The 11453-nt window shown below is 31.8% G+C and overlaps 1 long non-coding RNA gene across 1 annotated transcript; it reads left to right on the top strand.

The window, feature by feature from the left end:
• Positions 1 to 7023: 7023 nt before the first annotated feature.
• Positions 7024 to 10331, top strand: LOC143067202 (uncharacterized). The gene is made up of 2 exons (XR_012975876.1): positions 7024 to 7221; positions 8785 to 10331. It is a non-coding gene; the product is annotated as an uncharacterized LOC143067202 (long non-coding RNA).
• The last annotated feature ends 1122 nt before the right edge of the window (positions 10332 to 11453 follow it).

Below are 11453 nucleotides of genomic sequence, written 5' to 3'. Positions count from 1 at the left end.
CGTTAAATGATGTTTTAACGCGTTAAAGGATGTTTTATCGCGTTAAACGATGTTCTATCGCGTTAAATGATGTTTTAACGCATTAAATAATATTTTAACGCGTTAAATGATGTTTTAACGCGTTAAAGGATGTTTTATCGCGTTAAACGATGTTTTATCGTGTTAAACGATGTTCTATCGCGTTAAATGATGTTTTAACGCATAAAATAATATTTTAACGCGTTAAATGATGTTTTAACGCGTTAAAGGATGTTTTATCGCGTTAAATGATGTTTTAACGCGTTAAATAATATTTTAACGCGTTAAATGATATTTTAACGCGTTAAAGGATGTTTTATCGCGTTAAAGGATGTTTTATCGCGTTAAACGATGTTTTATCGCGTTAAATGATGTTTTAACGCGTTAAATAATATTTTAACGCGTTAAATGATGTTTTAACGTTAAAGGATGTTTTATCGCGTTAAACGATGTTTTATCGCGATAAACGATGTTCTATCGCGTTAAATGATGTTTTAACGCGTTAAACGATGTTTTATCGCGTTAAACGATGTTCTATCGCGTTAAATGATGTTTTAACGCATTAAATAATATTTTAACGCGTTAAATGATGTTTTAACGCGTTAAAGGATGTTTTATCGCGTTAAAGGATGTTTTATCGCGTAAAATGATGTTTTAACGCGTTAAATGATGTTTTAACGCGTTAAATGATGTTTTAACGCGTTAAAGGATGTTTTATCGCGTTAAACGATGTTTTATCGCGTTAAACGATGTTCTATCGCGTTAAATGATGTTTTAACGCATTAAATAATATTTTAACGCGTTAAATGATGTTTTAACGCGTTAAAGGATGTTTTATCGCGTTAAATGATGTTTTAACTCGTTAAATAATATTTTAACACGTTAAATGATGTTTTAACGCGTTAAAGGATGTTTTATCGCGTTAAAGGATGTTTTATCGCGTTAAACGATGTTTTATCGCGTTAAATGATGTTTTAACGTGTTAAATAATATTTTAACGCGTTAAATGATGTTTTAACGCGTTAAAGGATGTTTTATCGCGTTAAAGGATGTTTTATCGCGTTAAACGATGTTCCATCGCGTTAAATGATGTTTTAACGTGTTAAATAATATTTTAACGCGTTAAATGATGTTTTAACGCGTTAAAGGATGTCTTATCGCGTTAAAGGATGTTTTATCGCGTTAAAGGATGTTTTATCGTTAAACGATATTTTAACGCGTTTAATGATGTTTTATCGTGTTAAACGATGTTCTATCGCGTTAAATGATGTTTTAACGCATAAAATAATATTTTAACGCGTTAAATGATGTTTTAACGCGTTAAAGGATGTTTTATCGCGTTAAATGATGTTTTAACGCGTTAAATAATATTTTAACGCGTTAAATGATGTTTTAACGCGTTAAAGGATGTTTTATCGCGTTAAAGGATGTTTTATCGCGTTAAATGATGTTTTAACGCGTTAAATAATATTTTAACGCGTTAAATGATGTTTTAACGCGTTAAAGGATGTTTTATCGCGTTAAAGGATGTTTTATCGCGTTAAACGATGTTTTATCGCGTTAAATGATGTTTTAACGCGTTAAATAATACTTTAACGCGTTAAATGATGTTTTAACGCGTTAAAGGATGTTTTATCGCGTTAAACGATGTTTTATCGCGTTAAACGATGTTCTATCGCGTTAAATGATGTTTTAACGCGTTAAACGATGTTTTGTCGCGTTAAACGATGTTCTATCGCGTTAAATGATGTTTTAACGCATTAAATAATATTTTAACGCGTTAAAGGATGTTTTAACGCGTTGAAGGATGTTTTATCGCGTTAAAGGATGTTTTATCGCGTTAAAGGATGTTTTATCGCGTTAAAGGATGTTTTATCGCGTAAAATGATGTTTTAACGCGTTAAATGATGTTTTAACGCGTTAAAGGATGTTTTATCGCGTTAAACGATGTTTTATCGCGTTAAACGATGTTCTATCGCGTTAAATGATGTTTTAACGCATTAAATAATATTTTAACGCGTTAAATGATGTTTTAACGCGTTAAACGATGTTTTATCGCGTTAAACGATGTTTTATCGCGTTAAACGATGTTTTATCGCGTTAAACGATGTTCTATCGCGTTAAATGATGTTTTAACGCATTAAATAATATTTTAACGCGTTAAATGATGTTTTAACGCGTTAAAGGATGTTTTATCGCGTTAAATGAAGATTTAACTCGTTAAATAATATTTTAACACGTTAAATGATGTTTTAACGCGTTAAAGGATGTTTTATCGCGTTAAAGGATGTTTTATCACGTTAAAGGATGTTTTATCGCGTTAAATGATGTTTTAACGTGTTAAATAATATTTTAACGCGTTAAATGATGTTTTAACGCGTTAAAGGATGTTTTATCGCGTTAAATGATGTTTTAACGCGTTAAATAATATTTTAACGCGTTAAATGATGTTTTAACGCGTTAAAGGATGTTTTATCGCGTTAAACGATGTTTTATCGCGTTAAACGATGTTCTATCGCGTTAAATGATGTTTTAACGCGTTAAACGATGTTTTATCGCGTTAAACGATGTTCTATCGCGTTAAATGATGTTTTAACGCATTAAATAATATTTTAACGCGTTAAATCATGTTTTAACGCGTTAAAGGATGTTTTATCGCGTTAAAGGATGTTTTATCGCGTTAAAGGATGTTTTATCGCGTAAAATGATGTTTTAACGCGTTAAATGATGTTTTAACGCGTTAAAGGATGTTTTATCGCGTTAAACGATGTTTTATCGCGTTAAACGATGTTCTATCGCGTTAAATGATGTTTTAACGCATTAAATAATATTTTAACGCGTTAAATGATGTTTTAACGCGTTAAAGGATGTTTTATCGCATTAAACGATGTTTTATCGCGTTAAACGATGTTCTATCGCGTGAAATGATGTTTTAACGCATTAAATAATATTTTAACGCGTTAAATGATGTTTTAACGCGTTAAAGGATGTTTTATCGCGTTAAATGATGTTTTAACTCGTTAAATAATATTTTAACACGTTAAATGATGTTTTAACGCGTTAAAGGATGTTTTATCGCGTTAAAGGATGTTTTATCGCGTTAAAGGATGTTTTATCGCGTTAAATGATGTTTTAACGTGTTAAATAATATTGTAACGCGTTAAATGATGTTTTAACGCGTTAAAGGATGTTTTATCGTGTTAAACGATGTTTTATCGCGTTAAACGATGTTCTATCGCGTTAAATGATGTTTTAACGCGTTAAACGATGTTTTATCGCGTTAAACGATGTTCTATCGCGTTAAATGATGTTTTAACGCATTAAATAATATTTTAACGCGTTAAATGATGTTTTAACGCGTTAAAGGATGTCTTATCGCGTTAAAGGATGTTTTATCGCGTTAAAGGATGTTTTATCGTTAAACGATATTTTAACGCGTTTAATGATATTTTAACGCGTTAAATGATGCTTTAACGCGTTAAATGATGTTTTAACGCGTTAAAGTAATGTATATTAGCAACGTAATTGTGTTGAATTTAACGCGTTAGTGTGATTGATTATGACATCTGTGGCCTACGGAAGCGTATATTACCCTCGTTTTAATACTTATAATCCAAAATGGCGATATAACTTTTAGCGAGAAAATGCTTTATTTCTCATTACTGCGATTTATTTTTTTCGACAAAATGCCTAACAAGGCATTTAGGCGCTTTGTTTTTTATCGCCTTAAAAATAAATCGTTTTAAATAACGCGACATATTATCAAAACGAGAAAAAAAATTACGATTAATTTATAAGTCAATAAAAATATCATGCAATAATAATAAATTGCCTTTTTTTTCTTATTACTGCGATTTATTTTTTTCGACAAAATGCCTAACAAGGCATTTAGCCGATTTGTTTTTTATCGCCATAAAAATAAATCGTTTTAAATAACGCGACAAATTATCAAAACGAGAAAACATTTTAAGATTAATTCATAAGTCAATAAAAATATCATGCAATAATAATAAATTGACTTTTTTTCTTCGATATATTGTTTTATAAAGCAACAAATTGTTTTAAATTAAGGCGAGCAACGGGAAAGTTTTCAGCTAAATCGAGATAAATATGGCACGATTTTAACCTGTTCATTTTCATTTTGATTTTGGAAGGATCAGGTCGCCATCACATTTGAGCATTTTATTTCAAGCAAATGGAGGTAAGATAAGAAACAATTTATTAAATGATATCTCGCCGCGATATAGCCTTGTTGTGCTCATGTGGCGTTAAACAAACAACAATCAATCAATCAATCATTAAGTTATTGTTGTAAAAAAACTTCTATAAAAAGGCTTTTCCACGTGTCTGCCGTAGTATACACACGTTATGGGAATTTTGTTTTTGATGCAAAAAAAAAAACACAACCCTTTTTCTCCAGCTGTGAAAGTAAAATGGTCGCCTCATAAAATAATCAGGTTTAACTATAAATTAACATAGGGTGTCACGAAATTTACGTTGGAGAGAGCCAGTCGAGTTCTGATTTTTTTAATTCACAGTTGCGGCAAAATAAGATCCTTTGATGTTTTAATACTGAGTCACTACGAGTTCATTTGAACTATATAGACCCCCTCCCCCTATATAAAGTTCCAATGACTGTTCTTGTGACTCTTGTTACTTCGAAGTGTTCAGCGAGAAAAAAAATCTCGTGCAGTACTGAAAAAATGAAGGGGCAGATTAATTATAATTGTTCGGTTAATATAAAAAAGAAGATGTGGTGTAATTGCCAATGAGACAACTCTTCACAAGAAACCAAATGACACAGAAATTAACAACTATTATAGGTCACCGTACGGCCTTTAACAATGGGCAAAGCCCCTACCGCAATGTTTTTGTGTGTGCAATAAACAGTACAAAGACGACAAATTTTGTCAACTGTTTTCTGTTCTTTAGTCAGGTTGTTGTCTCTTTAGCACATTCCCAATTTCCATTCTCAAATTTAGTAAACAAAAATTTCCCTCTATGATCTATCCTTATTTTCCATATTTTTTTTACAATAAATACTGACATGACGTATTGTTAACTTCGTATTAAAAATAAGCTGTTTTAGTCCGCCATACCAGGAATAAATAAATGACTGTCTAATCATGTTGAACATTACAGCCATCGGATTTGACTATGTACGTTCAATCAAAAACTTTGATTACCTTTCTTGCTGGCTGAAGCGTAACATCGTTCTTAGGTTTACCTTTACTACCCTAATTTGAGAGTGGACTAATCAATTTATCGTCTTTTGGACTAAACTACTTCAAAATAAGGGTAATAAAGGTAAACCTTATAAGCTAATAACGACTTTACGCTTCAGCTAGCAAGGTTGCTAACAAAAGATTTTGTTTGAACCTGTACATACTCAAGTCCGATTGCTGTAATGTCTGTATTATAAGCTAGTTTAAAAAATGAGGGAAATTTGATGTCACACGCCAAGCTGACAAACTATGGCACTTTATAATGTGATTAAATCTTTTGATCTGTTCTTGTATTTTACAGGTCAGCTTAGAGATCCCTTGCAATTACTGTAAGTATAATATGTGTATGAACAGAGATGTGGTAACGTTATATCATCGTATATGGCAAGCAGTTCTCGTCAAAACTATGTTTAAAACATTTTTCGAAAAATTAACACACTGAGAATTAAAAAAAACCACAGATTAAAAAACCTGAAAACACACACTAAGAATAAAAACATACACATTGAGATATCAAAAAGACGCACTGAGATTACAAAAATATAAATAACACACAGTGAGCTTTGAAAATTACACAATGAGATTTATGTACATGTTGTGTGCAAGTTGTAAAAAGTAAAATAACAAAAAATCCGAATTCCAAGGACAATTCTAAAGAGAAAGTCCTTATTATCACATGGCAAAAACAAGGGGATGGCTCAAACACATCAAACGAATGGAGAGCAACTGTCATATTCCTGACTTGGTACAGGCATTTTATAATGTAAAAAATTGTGGATTAAACCTGTTTTTAAAGTTTTAAATACATACAGATGCATTAGAACTCTCGAGTTTCCTAATAATGTCAATTAAAGATACAGGAGATTTAGGGAAATTCTTCACATCTTTACTAATCGTAACTTAAACAGACCTTGGACTGCTGATGACATAAACTTAATCGAAATAACAATTTGAGCCATGAACTCAGGCTACAAATTAAAAGCGAGTTCTGTCTCCTAGTTGTTTAAGATTGTAATAAATACAGATTAGATATGCAAATTAGATCTGTGCGCAGAAAAAGTGCGCACAAATCTCATTGTGTAATTTTCAATTCTCAGGATGTGTTTTTCAGTTTATTTCATCTCAGTAATTTTCTTTCTAATTCTCAGTGTGTAAATTTTTCGAAAAATGGTTTAAACATACTGAGTTTTGACGTGAACGGCTTGCAATAAACGTGGCAATTATGGGTATCCCATACCTTGTTTCCATATCAAACGTGGAATATTAGTAAAATTAATTAACATGAAAAATATACATAATAAATTTATCAATATCTAAAATTAGTGAATGTTGCATACTCATTTCTGAGTAATTTACCTTTGAACCATGGTCTCCAATCATTGGAGTTTTTTAACATAAAGTGTCTTGAAACTTTATGTGAGTCACTGAGTGGCTTGATATATATTTCAGTGCAGATATCTAGCTTCTACTTCTTTTAAAAACAGCGACAAAAAGACTCAAGTCAACATCATTGGAGGTTTTATTATGTTATATTTTCCATTTGTAAACTCAGTTAAAATGTCAAAATATATCTATAACTTTTGAAGCTATTGATACATTTTAATTTTGTTTTAATTTATAAAATGGCAAATATAACAAAACAACGCTCTTCGGTCTTCACCTGAGCACTCGTACATATAGAATAAAAGTATATTAGATTCTTGAAAAAATAAGTATGACATTTATAAAATATAGGTGTTTGCAATAATTCACTTGTTTAATATTTTCAGCTACTCTATTAGACCTTCCTGAAGAATTAGTGATAATGGTACTTAGTTATATTCCTGTGTCGGAGTTACTTTATACAGTCTGTAAAATATGCAGAGGTCTAAAGGATGTTGTGCGAAAAATGCAAAGCTTGTGGACTATTGTAGAATTTGACGATTCCTATACTATAGACATTGCAATGATGGAAATGATCGTGAAAAATAATCAGCTTGTATGTCTCAATCTAAGTAACCAAAATATTACTTTTGGGTCACACAGATTTACCAAATTGATGCTAAAGCTTACTCCTACTATTCAAGAATTGTATGTAGCAGAAACACCGCTAAACAATCTTGCATTTGTAATGTCCTTGCGAAATTTAACCACCCTTGATATAAGTGGGACATCAATAAATGATAACCAAGTAGTAATATTGTCACATGCTTCACAACTGAGACACCTTTATATTTCATTCACTAAGGTTACTGCTGCAACCATTGCAGATTTGTCTCGAAATTTCAAATTTCTTGTCATTTTTGATGCATGCCAAATTTATTTTATGTTTACTGATATTTGTTTGATTGTATCATCATGTGAGCAACTTAGATTTTTACATGTTTCATTCTTTTCACAGTTTGACATAGATCAAGCTGTTCAGTATGTAAATCAACAGCTTTCAATTGAAAGACAATTGAAGCTGACTGTATTTTAAGTTATATATTGTCGCATATATAGGGTATGAACTTTAAGTTTATATATGTACAGTGTATAGACATATTTTGACAACAAATAAGTAAAACTACGCCACTACTCGGTTCAAGTAGAAAAATATGTTTTTTATGACGTTTTTAGACACATATCTTCTTGCACCAGTTGATACAAGTTTATCTTTTAAAACGTATCAACCCTATGTTCTTACTTCAAATCCTAGCATTTAGTGCTGGTCGTTTTGTCCTAAAACTGCAAATACAGATACTTGAATGGTTCAAACAATATTTTTATGTTTACCAAAATACTAAAATCATATGATATGAATCAAATATCATTTTTTGCATTTATATTTTTTTTTAATTGTCGAAGTTCAAATTATTTGAAAATATTTTTATATGGGTATTTATCTGTGGTCACTACGATAAAGATATATATGTGTATAGTGCATATATCTTAAATGTGTTGCATCAAATTTGGAGAGAGGAAATCTCTTATTTTTTAATTTTATTAACAAAAATGCATTGTTTGAAAGAATTCACGGCAATTTTTGAAAGCGTGAAATAAATTATGAAAGTGCTGCTCAGAGTAGGATTGGGAATGATAATCTAAAATTCAGATTTTCAAGATATTGTTTCTCCTTTATTAGTTACAACTGCATTTACTGGTAGTATTAAACTTCAGGGATTTTTTCTATATGTTTGTAAGATGTATGTAGATATGTTTGCTGAATTTGTAAATAAACCAAAAAGGTAACTTCCATGTTCGTTGGCTCATATTTTGTTTTCTGCAAAAAAAGTTGTGAATTTGCGAGATCTGCAACATATTCAGAAAATAGTAATGTAGAAGGAACTGATAAATTAACAAGGTCATAACGAAAGTATTTAAGTACGTGCAGTTGCGTCAACAAAAAGTCATCATGAAATGTACAATACAATATGAACCCCTAATTTAAATAGAATGAAAAGTTGAACTTAAAACTGGCTTTATTCTCAATCTGTGACCTCCAACATGCTTGCCTCATTATAAGCATGTTTTAGTTACGATTTTGCTTTTGAAGTATATAACCGTTTACTTTTTTTTTCAGAACATATTATAAAATGGCTGACACTGTAAATCCTTTGCGTTACCCAGGTGACACTGCTTCAACGGATGAGTTAGTTGCTTATTATTTTACTTCTTCATATACGGCTAAAGAAATAGCTGGATTTTTACTTTTCGTTCATAATAAATTTGTTAGTGTTAAGACAGTCTACAGAATGATGAAAAGACTTCGACTGAGAAGATATGGTGCAGAGAGTCCATTGATTAATATCGTTCAAAAGATAATTCAACTGCACAAACAAGGATACTCTAATATTGGATATAGAGCAATGTGGAAAATACTTAATTCTTGCTGTGGCATCAATGCTACTCAGGAAACGGTGAGAATTGCACTGACAGCTATACATTATGATGGTGTAGTTGCAAGATCTCGACGTCGACTTGTGCGAAGAAGATATTGTAATCTAGGACCAAATTTTTGTATTCACATAGATGGATATGATAAACTCAAACCCTTTGGAATATCAGTGCATGGAGCAATCGATGGCTTTTCTCGAAAAATCATTTGGCTAACTGCAAGTCATACGAATAAAAACCCACGTAATGTTGCGCTTAATTTTGTAGAATTCCTTAGACAATCCAAGCGTGTTCCACGATTGGTTCGGTCAGATGCTGGTACGGAGAACGTTATTATAAGGTCGATACAAATAGCGTTACGTGCAGTTCACAATGATAACATGTCAGGGTACAGAAGTTTTTCTGAGGGGCGATCAACTGGGAATCAAAGGATTGAGATGCTGTGGAGTTTTCTGTGTCCTTACTTCACCACATTCTGGAGAAATATGTTTAAAGACATGATAGATAACGGAGAGCTCAATAACACAAATCCAGTTCATCTAGAGTGTGTACGTTTTTGTTTCCTGCCAGTTATACAACAACATTTAGATATTTTCAAAAATATGTGGAATAGTCATAGAATTCGGTCACAACGTCAAGTTGATCAAAACTATGGCGTCCCGGATGTTATGTACAACCAGCCACTACTTTATGACGCTGTCGACTATTCCTATGACATACCATGTGACGAAAGTTTCTTTGATGACATTACTAGGCTCTACACCAAACCAATGCTGCCCAGAGGCTGTTCAGAAGAGTTCTGTCAATTCATCCAGCAAATTACAAGTGTGAGTCTGGATGATTTCAACGTCGTGGACACACCACAGGAAGCAAAAACACTATTTTGTATGCTTACTTCTGTTCTCCCTTGAGATACGAATCATAAACCTTTACTATTTTGAAAAAAAAGTGTTTATGAAAGCTGTGTTTTGCTAGGTTTTTGATTATTGATTTTAGTTTATTTCTCATCAACGTGTGAAAATGTTCGAGATATATATGAATTCATGGGTATCGACTTTTATTATTCTATCAGAAATCAGTTTATTTTGGAAAATTGTTAACCAACCCACATTTCTGTTTTCAATAGTGAAGAATTAAGTAAACTTATATTATCGTTATGAAAATTATTTGTTATTTGCCGCTGTAAGTAAAACAGCAATCAATTTAATAAAGACATATAAATATATAACAAAACAGTTATCGTTATGCCACAGACCGTGATGACGACAGCCTAATACATTCCATAATGTACAAATTGTTATATAATTAAACAATATACTAGGTGTCTAAATCGCTCATTCGATGAATCTCTGTTATTGGGCTGTGAAATTGAGGCCAAGATAAGGTCACACTTTAACGATTTCCGGTAATCTAACTTTACTCATAGGAGCCTGAATCGCTAACCTGGTTTTAATAGCTATATATATATATCAATTTGCAGGAATTGACCGAAAAGCAACAAGAGTGGACACACTTATATTTGTCGCCTGTTCTAATATTCTCATTTTAATTTATGTTGATAATACAAAAAAGATTTTTTTCTTCAAGCATTACTTTAAATTAACATGTAAGTGATAAATGTAATGCATTAAAGTCGAACTAAACCCTTTCACACAGACATGTAGGCTTTACAATCATTCCTAACATCGAATTCCGTTAGCATATTGCTAAAATTTTCTCAGAAACAAACCTCATAGAAAAAAATGAACCATGAAATGATGTCAAGGTAAAATGACACATGCCGGACAGATTGGTACACCCTACAATTATTAAATACGCCATACATAGTTTGACTATCCTAAAGTATCTGAAAAACAGACCAATTCAAAGAAATCCAACATTGGCATATGAACCATGAACGTAAGGTAAAAGTTCGACGAAACAAAAATATTAATTTTAAATTACCCATTTAGGTTGCAAAATCCCGGCAATTTTCCCAGGAGTAACGAGAGTTATTGCCTGTTTTATGTATACTAACAGCATTACATTTTTATCCTATTAAGTATGCAAAAACAGCGTTAAAAATACACAATTCCAATACTTGAAATTCAGCTGATTGGTTGATCTGTCGTGATCCCAAAGATTCACAAAGATACATATAAATACATTTCCTCCGCTGAAATGTAACTCCTCAGTGAAGCTATTGTAAAGGTAATATATTAATGTTGACGTAATCTTCAATATCAAATGACGCTGAAACTGTATACCAAGAGAAGAGAAGACAATGAAATGGTTAAAAAAAACATGAATGAGACTTCGTAGACTTGAACCATTGTGCACCTCTTATTGGATCTGCTTATCCTTCCGGAGCACCTG

Source organism: Mytilus galloprovincialis, chromosome 1 (assembly GCF_965363235.1).
Source record: "Mytilus galloprovincialis chromosome 1, xbMytGall1.hap1.1, whole genome shotgun sequence".
Taxonomy (NCBI): domain Eukaryota; kingdom Metazoa; phylum Mollusca; class Bivalvia; order Mytilida; family Mytilidae; genus Mytilus; species Mytilus galloprovincialis.
This window is presented reverse-complemented; position numbering and strand designations above follow the sequence as displayed.